This window comes from Rutilus rutilus (assembly GCF_951802725.1).
Source record: "Rutilus rutilus genome assembly, chromosome: 11".
Taxonomy (NCBI): domain Eukaryota; kingdom Metazoa; phylum Chordata; class Actinopteri; order Cypriniformes; family Leuciscidae; genus Rutilus; species Rutilus rutilus.
Genome location: NC_140216.1, coordinates 24,628,512 through 24,640,778, shown reverse-complemented (window position 1 = coordinate 24,640,778; position 12,267 = coordinate 24,628,512). Strand labels below are relative to the sequence as shown.

At 38.4% G+C, this 12,267-nt stretch overlaps 1 pseudogene across 1 annotated transcript; it reads right to left on the bottom strand.

The window, feature by feature from the left end:
- Positions 1-1,238: 1,238 nt before the first annotated feature.
- On the bottom strand, positions 1,239-4,181 carry LOC311300119 (putative inhibitor of apoptosis; annotated as a pseudogene). The gene is made up of 2 exons: positions 2,198-4,181; positions 1,239-1,313 (listed from the first exon to the last, which is right to left on the bottom strand). The product of its transcript is annotated as a putative inhibitor of apoptosis (transcript).
- Positions 4,182-12,267: the final 8,086 nt, after the last annotated feature.

Sequence of the window (12,267 nt, the reverse complement as noted above, 5' to 3'; positions counted from 1 at the left end):
TACAATGTTTCAAACGTGAGCATTAAACATATCAAACAACAACAGTTAAAAAATACATCAAACGAATAGATTATAAGCAAAACTTTTTAATATAAACTTTTGTTTAGTTTTTAGCTAACAATATCTCTTACGCTGTCCCGCAAAGCACATGAATGAGAAATAGAGTCTCCGCCCACTTAAAACTCCGCAGGGCATGAGATTACACATGTGCAGTGGTAGCCTATAGCTACAGATTTAAATCTTGGTAAAAAGACTTATCAAAACAACGTTTAAATTTTTTTTTTTTTTTTTTTTTTAGGCTAATTTAGTTTTTAATTCACTATTAGATATTTCTAGCCTAATATTTTCAAGCATCTGTCCACACACACACACACACGGATGAACGTCTTAACTTTTACGACATCATAGAGAGAGAGCATCACTTTGTACCATGCTGTGTTATGCCTAGATAACGAGAAATTATCTCTTGTGAACTCTGAATGGCATTGTGAGCTTTGGGTGATACTGTAAACTTTTGGTTTTCTTTACAAGAAATTGATGAAAGCTATTTTTAGAGTCGACATGAAATCAAAATTGACCCTATTTACTTTGTTAGCGCATATTACTAGTCTTGTGGTGAACAATTAATCCGTGCAAGTTAATACACTGGAAAAATTGTTGGCCATGGTAATCTTTAATCAAAGTCTGCAAAGCGACTTCCGGTCTGGAAATGGCGTTTCTTTTCTGATGACGTCAGTTTGACGGCTTAACCACTCCTTAAACAGGAGTGGACAGGAGGAGCGTTAAAGTAAAACCCTGCCCTCTGTTCAATATTCCCTTTCACTTGGAAATACGTCACAACAGTGGAGAAAAGTTGTCTGTTTGTTATTAACTAATACCTTTATCTTTTAACTAACACTTCAACATCCAGCACAAAATTAAAGAGATGTATGAGCTAAGGATGTTCTCTGACCCCAAATAAACAGATAATGGAATGTTCACAATCTACAATATACAGTTAGATATTCTCCTACTTAGTACGTGTGTAAATAGATGTGCTTAATTCTTTGGGTGTATTTTTACACACCCTATGGACTAACTTTAAAACATCATCTTTATACAGGAATCACACGTGTCCTTACAATCCATGTAGGCTAAGATTCAAAAGACCAGATCACTAAGAAAAGAGGCGTTTATAATAAAAACACAAAAGTTTCCAAATGATGGTTTTATTACTCCGCTAGATTTAGTCATCTTGTTCAGATAGCACAACGCTGTTTCACATGTTGTAGGTTGGACTGTGTTTTAGGTGAAGACGTTTCTTTGAGAGCTGTCTATAGAAATAAATGACAATTAAGAATTTAAGTGATAGTCTTTCTGTCTGACTAAATTGATACTTCATTTAGTGCAACTTTCCCTCTGTCTACGAATTACACAAAGTGCATGCTGTTTTACACTTAAACTATTACAACATAATCACATCTGACTATTGCACTGAGAGAGGCATATTCATCCAAGCTCGAGGCTGTTAAACTAAGTTCCACACTTTGGTAAAACCTAAATTCTAGAGGTCAATTGGGTTAAAAGTAAATGCATCATCATGAGTCAATTAAAACAAATACAGAAAAGCCACTATAGTGATCAGGTTTAGCGTTTGAATTGACATTTTACATATTACACTGTTTACATCTTGTTTTTGTACAGTTTTTGCAAAAAAGTATATAGTCACAGAGCGTGGTCAAACATGTTCATATAGGAATGTATGAAAAACATGAACAAAAATTGCATAAAGAGAATTAAATGACGGTCCTTCTAGCATGAGAGTGTTTAAGACTAAACAAATCATATTTATTTTAGAACATCTTTCTGCTATGTCTACGAAACATTGACGTGAAAGATGAGTATTACACTTCAAACTCGTCTAACTATTACACTTATTTTGTTATTATTACACAGTTATTTTGTGTGTGTCACTAAACAACATGGTTAAGCTAATGAATTACAGTTGATACGTGGTATTTTTACGTGAAAGGAGGGAAAGGAATATTTAACATATAAAAATAAAAATATTTTAACCCATCGTCAATTTCAATTGTTAGATAAATCATCTAACAATCAACAGATATATGTGAAACAATTAGAGTTGGTGTAAATTTGCACATCCAAAAACTGTTGTTACTTGGATGATAAATATCTTCACTTTATGATAGGAAAGTACTTTGACCAATCCTCTACATATGGGGCACTTGCGCAGAGAAGGCGCACATTCTTTGCACACAACTAGGTGGACCACAGGGGATGAAGACAATGTTCACTTCCTTATCCATGCAAACTTTGCATGTGCGCTCCTCTTGAAGTCTTCTTAACTGTTCCTCCATAGGCAAGTCTGAAAGATCTTGACTCGGTGATGCAGCTTCATTTGTCTGGGCCATCAGTTTTCTTAGCAGGCAGACATCATTCTTCTTGATCCAGTTGCGGAAGACCTCTGCTGCTGCATTTCCTTTGGACAGGACTAACTCAATGAGCTGCCCTGTCTGCTGCTTGACTGTAGTGCAGTTACGAATAATGTCATACTCTTTCTGTGAGATGATGTTCTCCTCTAGAAGATGGTCCATTAAGCTCTGCACACTTTTTAGCTGCTGTGACATGACAAGATGATGTTTCTTAAGAAAAGTAAAACCATCTGATGCCATTTCCTCAGCAAGAAGCTCTCGCTCCTCCTCTCTCTTCTCATCTTCTGCACTTAGTAAATCACACACCAACTCTTGGACGGTTTTGTAATTTTCTCCACTTGCGAGAATTTTGCTCTGCACGGTTTGCTTCACCAGGCCACTCTCAAATCCCATCTCTAAAGCAGACTTCACCACAGGATTGTTCATCATCACTGCATCTTCTGAACGGTCTTCTCCAGGACCCAGGTGTACAACAGGTGGATCAACAAATTCTCTCGAGTCGCTGTCTCCATTAGTCAATAGCTGTTCAAATAGTCTTGGAAATCTTGCTTGAATCTGATGAACAAACTCTTGGCCCTTTTCTTGCAACAGGTATTCACATCTTGGAAACCACTTGGCATGTTCTACCCATGGATCATCACCAGACTCCCAACATCTGAGTCCACCATCACAACAAAAGCACTTCACGTCATCATTACGACCAACATAGTAAAAACCAGCCTTAGCCAATTGGTCTGGTCGAACAGTTATTCTTGAGGGCCAGTTGACAAATGTGAGCAACCTTTCTTCACACTGTTGCATTGCCGAGTTAGATACATTGGAAAGGCCGCCACCAGATAAAGGTACATTATCTGCACGGTCACCTCGAACGAAGTGGCAGTTGGGGTAATGCCTCTGGTGCTCTGATACTGCCCGATCTCCCGGTTCCCAGTTGCTAAGCTGGCCTCCACAACTGAAGCAAGCCACTCTGTCGCCCTGGCCAAGGTAGTAGAAACCACTTTTGGCAAGCTCGGCTAGAGTTACTGTAGCAAGAGTCCAATTCTGAAAGGTGTCAAGGCGTTCCTGTTCCCGACGCATGTCAGGATTGTGACAAGCCGGAGGTCGCTGGTGAGATATATCCTCAACTCCACGGGAGGAAATGGGACTGGAGGGGGCCAGGTTTAAGTAACCCACCTGCTCCTCCATTTGGCCTGAAACGGATGCCATGGTGGTCGATGTTACGGGTGTCGCAGGGGCGGAAAGCTGTAGGATGGCTACGTTGCGAAGCGGGGAAAAGGCAGAGTGAGAGGACGACAGGAGGTTTGCGGTGGGGGGGTAAACTCTGGATGAAGACATAAAAATGTGACCACAGGGCATGTCCACTCAAGCCCTTCTCTCTGCTGGATGGTATGGAAATGGTTGCCACCTCGGGAATACAGTAATTAAAATGCAGAAAACATTCCGCAACTCTTTACAAGGATCTCTGAAATATTTAATCTTTTAAATCATGTAGTATTTTTAATTATTCTAAATATTATTATTATGTATACTATTATAATACTATTTTTATGAGCTCAGACATTAACACAACAGAAATGTTTGTTATTTTTTTATTTTTTTTATTTCAACATTATACTTTCGAGTATACATTGAAGTAGTGAAGAAAATGATAGACCGGCAAACCGGGGTTGTGTGCGAAGTCCTGAAATATTTATCAGGACAACAGCTCACCCCACCCCGCTGGAGGGGTTGTCATCATGACGCCGTAAACAGCTGTATAGGATTACATATAATGCCACATTGAATCAGAAGTAGCGTCATGGAGAAGTTATGCATATGCCACCGGAGAGATGTCTATAATTACACCAAAATATTTATATATATAAATATACATATATTTTTAAACATATGCATGGGTGAATTGTACGCCATAAGTTCTGTAACAAGCATGTAGAAAGTAGTTAGGATGTATTTCATTTTGCCTAGGCTTTAAGTTCATTTTACCAACTATTAAGATGTTAAAGTTCATAGACCTTTAGCGCATTCAAATGTATTGAGTTAAAATTAAAAAGTGATATCAATATCGCATTACCGAATTCAGGGGTGTTTAATAGCTTCAATAGTATTCAAGCACCAGCTGATTTTAAGTTTTTCTTCAAACAAAAGTAATTTTCTGATAAATCATTGTACACATACATGTGTTTTGTTGCATGCACAGATTTTGAGGGTCGCTTATAGAAAGATGTAGCCTGGGTTTCCCCATGCTGCCTTGTGCGCAGCGCGATTTTATTCACGCTGCTAGGTAGCCTGGATTCCATGGACTAGATTTTCGCCTCAGCGAGGGAACCAATCACAGAACAGGGAGGGAGCAGCAAGACGATTATGATGTCTATGCGACACACCGAAGCAGTTTGTTTATATCTATGGATCCAACATGGCAGCAGACGCGAAGTTACCTTTCGATGCAGCATTAGATAGTGTTCTAAGTAGTTTAGAACGCAAGTTTATTTCGTCTTCTTCCTCGTCGAATTTCTGTCACTCTACATACGTCATCTGTTATAATTGAAACGATTGGCTATGAGCTACGTACAGGCGCATTTGATAGACATTCGTAGTGCCCAATAAACGGCTCTGGGCATTTGTAAACCACGCCTCAAATACGAGAAAATGAACATGTGGTTCCCAGACCACGTCTCAATGAGAAAGAGGTCTGACGTTAGCCAGGCTAAGAAAGATGTGTCCTTGTCTTTGTTTCGCGGTATTTGTAAAAACATAGCTAGATCTACATAGATGTTTTACACGATAAGATATGTCAGAGAACCTTGTGCGGCATTCTATATCCGCATAAGGGGTTAAAATGTAAAATATAAATTTTAGCGCTATTTAAAAACTAGGACGGTATAATTATATAATGTAAATGTCTCACGTGAAGATGATGGTTTAAACCATAATTTTATCAAATCAAGTCAATTCATGTGAATACTGTCGTATATGAACAAAGAGAAGACCTAGAGTTCATTAACATTACAGCTAACTGTAGGAAACAGATATCCGGGGGAAAGTGTAAAGAAAACGCCATACAAAACATTACAATCACACAATGCGATAAGTGTTACGCTAGTGATGTTAAAAATTGTTAAACAATTTAAAAACAGGGTGTTTCAGAAGAAATGCAAAGATGCCTAAAAACAAAGGTGTCCAAAATGTTACGTGCTAATACTTGGTCTTGTTTCAGAGTCGGTATGCTCCGGTGAAAACTGTGTGAACTTTGATGAGGCCGAGAACAATAGCGCTGTTAAACATGCGGTACAATAACAATGTTCAATATTAAAGCTGCAAGCAGCGATGAAAGGGCCCTCGCACCCGTGCCATCAACACTTGGTGGCTTTAGGAAGACAGAGCATGGTTGGGAAATGTACATTTAAGGAGGTATATATAGTAAGAGTATGTCAAAGTCAGTTACAAAATGTTTTGTATAATGGTGATAATAGCATGCTTCATGACTCAGCTAAGTGTTGCTAGCATGTTTAGTATGTTTCTAGCATGCTCAGTACACAATAATTATGTGGTTAGTACTGCATTACTGTGTTAACCATGTCAGTTTCTGTTGCCAGTAGGTGGCGTTATGACTATAACTGAATATGAGCATGGATGTGTGTTCAGGACAGAACTCTTATCAAACGTGTCAAGTTTGGTGCAAATTGGACATTGCCTTCTTGAGTAACAACAAAGTCATGTTTCATTGAATTAGCATTCTTTAGCACTTAGCTAAGCATTGTTAGCATGTTTTAACATGTTTCTAGCATGTTTAGAACTCAATGGCATTTTTAACATGTTGCTAGAACGGCATCAACGTGTTAAACATGTCACTTCCTGTTGCCAGTAGGTGGCGCTATTACTATAACTGAACATTCTCATGTAGATGTGTTCAGGCCATGACTCTTATCAAAAGTGTGAAGTTTGGGGCAGATTGGACATTCCATGCCTGAGTTACAGCAAATTCCAATTTAATTACAATAATAGCATGCTTTAGCACTTAGCTAAGAGTCTGCTAGCATGTTTTAGCATGTTTCTAGTATGTTGTTAACATGTTTAACACTTGCTGGCACTTTTTTATATGTTATTAGGAGTCCATAACAGTGTTAAACATGTCACTTCCTGTTGCCAGCAGGTGGCGCTATGACTGTAACTGAATATAAGCATGGTCATGTGTTCAGGACAGAACGCTTATCAAAAGTGTGAAGTTTGGGGCAGATTGGACATTCCATGCCTGAGTTACAGCAAATTCATATTTAGTTGCAGTAATATCATTCTTTAGCACTTAGCTAAGTGTTTGCTAGTATGTTTTAGCATGTCTCTAGTATGTTGGTAGGATGTTTAGCACCTACTGGCATTTTTTTATATGTTATTAGGAGTCAAGAACAGTGTAAACGTCACTTCCTGTTGCCAGCAGGTGGCGCTATGACTATAACTAAATATGAGCATGGACATGTGTTCAAGAGATAACTCTTATCAAACGTGTGAAGTTTGGGGTAGATTGTACATTGCCTTCTTGAGTAACAACAAAGTCCTGTTTCATTGAATTAGCATGCTTTAGCACTTAGCTAAGTATTGCTAGCATGTTTTAATATGTTTCTAGCATGTTTAGAACTCAATGGCATTTTTAACATGTTGCTAGAACGGCATCAACGTGTTAAACATGTCACTTCCTGTTGCCAGTAGGTGGCGCTATTACTATAACTGAATTTGAGCATAGACATGTGTTCAGGCCATGATTCTTAACAAACGTGTGAAGTTTGGGGCAGATTGGACATTCCATGCCTGAGTTACAGCAAATTCCTATTTAATTGCAGTAATAGCATGCTTTAGCACTTAGCTAAGTGTTTGCTAGCATGTTTCTAGTATGTTGCTAACCTGTTTAGCACTTGCTGGCTCTTTTTTATATGTTATTAGGAGACCACAACAGTGTTAAACATGTCACTTCCTGTTGACAGCAGGTGGCGCTATTACTATAACTGAATATTCTCATGTAGATGTGTTCAGGCCATGACTCTTATCAAACGTGTGAAGTTTGGGGCAGATTGGACATTCCATGCCTGAGTTACAGCAAATTCCTATTTATTTGCAATAATAGCATGCTTTAGCACTTAGCTAAGAGTTTGCTAGCATGTTTTAGCATGCTTCTAGTATGTTGTTAGCATGTTTAGCACTTGCTGGCACTTTTTTATATGTTATTAGGAGTCCATAACAGTGTTAAACATGTCACTTCCTGTTGCCAGCAGGTGGCGCTATGACTATAACTGAATATGAGCATGGTCATGTGTTCAGGACAGAACGCTTATCAAAAGTGTGAAGTTTGGGGCAGATTGGACATTCCATGCCTGAGTTACAGCAACTTCCTGTTTCATGGCGAAACATCGAAATTTGTCAGGCCGCCGAGGACCCGCCCTTCGACGAAAACTCAAGATCTTCGCAATTTAACGTCGCAAAGGCCTTAAGATTACACTCACCAAATTTGAAGATGATCAGATTAAAACTCTAGGAGGAGTTCGTTAAAGTACGAGGCCTGAAAATGGCAAAAACTGCACAAAAATCTGAGAGGAAGTTCAAAATGGCTGACTTCCTGTTGTGTTTAGGGCTATGCTCCAAGAGACTTTTTTGTAGGTATTAGGTCATTACATGTATGTACCGAATTTCGTGCACGTACGTGGAACGTTGCAGGAGGCGCACTCCGTTGAACTTTTATAGGTGGCGCTATCGAGCCATTTTGCCCCGTCCAATTCTGAAACCTATATCAGATGTAAATTTTCGCCAGTTCTGACGCGTGTGCAAAGTTTTGTGACTTTTCGAGCATGTTTAGGCCCTCAAAAATGCAATTAAATGCGGAGAAGAATAATAATAATAATAATAATAAATATAGCTGCGAGCAGCGATGGCGGGCCCAAGCCGGTGGCACCGCCACCCTGGTGCCTTTAGTTACACTAAAGCCACCGGGGTGGCGGTGTCACCGGCTTGGGCCCTCCATCGCTGCTCGCAGCTATATTTATATATATATATAAAAATGTAACAAAAAAAAAATATATATATACATTATATATATGTAACAAAAAATAAATAAATATAAATATATATATATATATATATATATGGCGAGGCGAGGAATGGGCAGAGAAGAGCGAACGTTTTTGGACATTCATCATATTGCATTGGTTTTCATTTCTTGTCCTCAAACCGAGCACTAATCTGTTTATTTTTAAGTCACACATTCTCCATTGATTAAAAAAGACAATCAAATGTATTTTTTAATGGTAGTATTATTTTATACAGAAATAAATTATTTATAATTCAGATGAGAATAAAGTTAGTGTTAATTAAAATTGTAATTAAAACAAATATATTGATCTAAAATCTACTATCATTTGCTGCAAATAGGTTGACTATTTATATTTATTATTATATTTTATTACGGCTGTAATGAACCGGCTGCGATGTCAAGATTGCAATGCTGGAATGCACAGTGTGTGTGTGTGTGTGCGCCACTTTAAAATGAAAATTCTGTCATCATATACTCACCCTCATGTTGTTTTAATCCTTTATGAATTTCTTTCTTCTGCTGAACAGAAAGGAAGATATTTAGAAGAATGTCAGTAACCAGACAGTTTCTGATCCCATTGACTTCCATAGTAGGAAAAAATGTATACTATGGAAGTCAATGAGACCAGAAACTGTCCGGTTACTGACATTCTTCTAAATATCTTCCTTTCTGTTCAGCAGAAGAAAGAAATTCATAAAGGATTGAAACAACATGAGGGTGAGTATATGATGACAGAATTTTCAATTTAAAGTGGAGTATCCCTTTAAGTTAGCGATTTAAAAGCCCCCACCGCGGTGTCACATATCGATTAACCAGTGGGAAAAAATTCTCAGTCACATCGCTAATATATTTATATATAAATACAATATACAGTGGGCCTACCTGATTTTGAACACAAGAGGGCAGTATAGCCCTATGTATGACTTTTTTTTTACTAAATAGCGCATTCTGGCTGATTTTAAACTTGTACATAATTCTTGAATTGAAAAAAACTGAATAAACCCAAAACTAGTTCTGTTTCGGTTTAGTTCTGATATTTGTATAATTTTATATAAAAATAAATGGTGTATAATTAAATTTTAAGAAGATATGAGATATTTTCTGATTCCTTTTTTGACATTATTTTAATCCCTCGCCATGTCAAAACCGTTTGAAATATTTAATATCCGTTCACAATTTAGCATCTTTAATGTATTTTCATCGTGTAAAAAAAGTTTGGTGTGAATAAAAAAAAAAAACACTTAGCAGGAGTGGGTAAAAAGCAGAGGCTGAATTTGCAAATAAATCCACATTCAAACCAAAATATCTGACTTCCTATTGGTCGAAGCTAATAACTGTATATTAGAAAGTTGTCCGGCTCGATGAGACCAATGTACGTACTGATTTTTGTAAATGTGGGTAAAACTAACCCCTCCACTTTTGTCAAAAGCATTTTGAAAGTGACACACTTCCTGCTGCCAGTTGGTGGCGCTATAACTTTGACTCACAATAGTTACATCCATCTGATCGGCCTCTTACCACGAACACACTGGTGAAGTTTCATCAAGATCAGTTAATGTATGCAGAAGTTATACCACTTCGTGTTTCTCTTTTCTCGCCATAAATTCGTTTCCTCGCCACGGCCAAACCGTTCGAGATATAAAAAATCCGTCCGCAATTTAGAATCATCAATGTCTTGACTTCATGCACACCAAGTTTGGTGGGGATTGGATGAATTCTCTAGGAGGAGTACTTCGCATTCCACAGCAAGCGTTTTCCAAACAACCCATAATAGCCGACTTCCTGTTGGACTGGCGTAAAACTTGACCAGGGGAAAGTTGTTCGGCCCGATGAGATCTATATGTGTACCGAGTTTCATATTAATTAATGCAAGCGTGTTTGATCTATGGACCAAGTTTTGGGACCCCCGTTCAAGGGGGCGCTGTTGAGCCCCCCTGCCACGCCCGGGTCCCAGCTTCAGCCCGTCCCTGATGGCAGGGGGTTCTGACTTGTGTGCAAAGTTACAAGAGTTTTTGAGCACGTTAAGGACCCCAAAAGCCCCTGAAACCTTGATTAACAATATAAAAGCAATAGTCAAATCCCCCCCTCCCCTCACACACACAGAGACACAGAGAGAGGGAGAGAAAATTCTTCAGAAAAACCACATTCAAACCAAAATATCTCTCTTCCTGTTGGTCAGAGATAGTTCATGTAAATTAGAAAGTTGTCCGTCTTGATGAGAACAATACACATACCAAGTTTTGTTGCTGTTGATAAAACTAACCCCCCCACTTATGACTAAAGGTGGCGCTACTGAGCCCCTCACCACGCCCGTTTCTGAAACTTTGCACATGTCTACTGGCTAATAAATGTGATGTGTCTGTCGAGTTTCATCCAATTTCAAGTATGTTAAGAGTCTCAAAAGCATCAAAAAAGAATATTAAAGTTTGAAGCGTTGCCATGGCAACAGTATTAAAGATATCAAAAATCCTTTCACAGGTCTACATCTGCCGTGTGTTTACATTATACACATAAAGTTTGAAGCAAATCGGGTAAAAATAAGAGGGTGATTTCAAAGCATTTTGAAAGGGACACACTTCCTGCTGCCAGTTGGTGGCGCTATAACTTTGACTCACAATAGTCACATCCATGTGATCGGCCTCTTACAACGAACACACTGCTGAAGTTTAATCAAGATCAGTTAATGTATGCAGAAGTTATAACACACTTCCTGTTTCCATTATTCGCCATAAATTCGTGTCCTCGCCACAGCCAAACCGTTCGAGATATCAAAAATCCGTCCGCAATTTAGCATCCTCAATGTCTTGACTTCATGCTGACTGAGTTTGGAGGCGAATGGATGAATTCCCTAGGAGGAGTACATTAAATTCCACAGCATGCGTTTCCAAACAACCCATAATAGCCGACTTCCTGTTGGGCTGGCGTAAAAAGTAGAAGTACGAAAGTTGTTTGGCCCGATGAGATCTATATGTGTACCGAGTTTCATATTATTACATGCAAGCGTGTTTGATTTATGGACCAAGTTTTCGGACCCCGTTCCAGGGGGCGCTGTCGAGCCTCCCTGCCACGCCTGTGTCCCAGCTTCAGCCCGGCCCTAATGGCCGCGGGTTCTGACCCGTGTGCAAAGTTTCAAGAGTTTTCGAGCACGTTAATGGCCCCAAAAGTGCCCGAAAGGTTGAAAAAAAAATAATAAATATAGCTGCGAGCAGCGATTGCGGGCCCAAGCCGGTGGCACCGCCACCCCGGTGCCTTTAGTTACCTAAAGGCACCGGGGATGGCGGTGCCACCGGCTTTGGCCCTCCATCGCTGCTCGCAGCTATATTTATATATATATATATATATATATATATATATATATACACACACACACACACACACACATATATATATATATGTATATAAATATCTATATATATATACATATATATATATATGTATATAAATATCTATATATATACACACACACACACACACACACACATATATATATATATATATATATATATATATATATATATATATACGTATATATATATATATAAATATAAGACAGAAAATTTTACTTGTCTTACCTTATTCTGATTTTATGATACACCCAAAATATTCCACAACAAATCCTTTAAATTTAATGTAAAAATAAAAACGAAAGTAAGCAGTGTTGGTCTCACGTAACCCTCTCATTAGAATCAAAATGTTTCAATATTTGCGATGTATTTGGATGCTAAACTATTCTTTATTATAGGCTTTGTACTTCACTCGTGT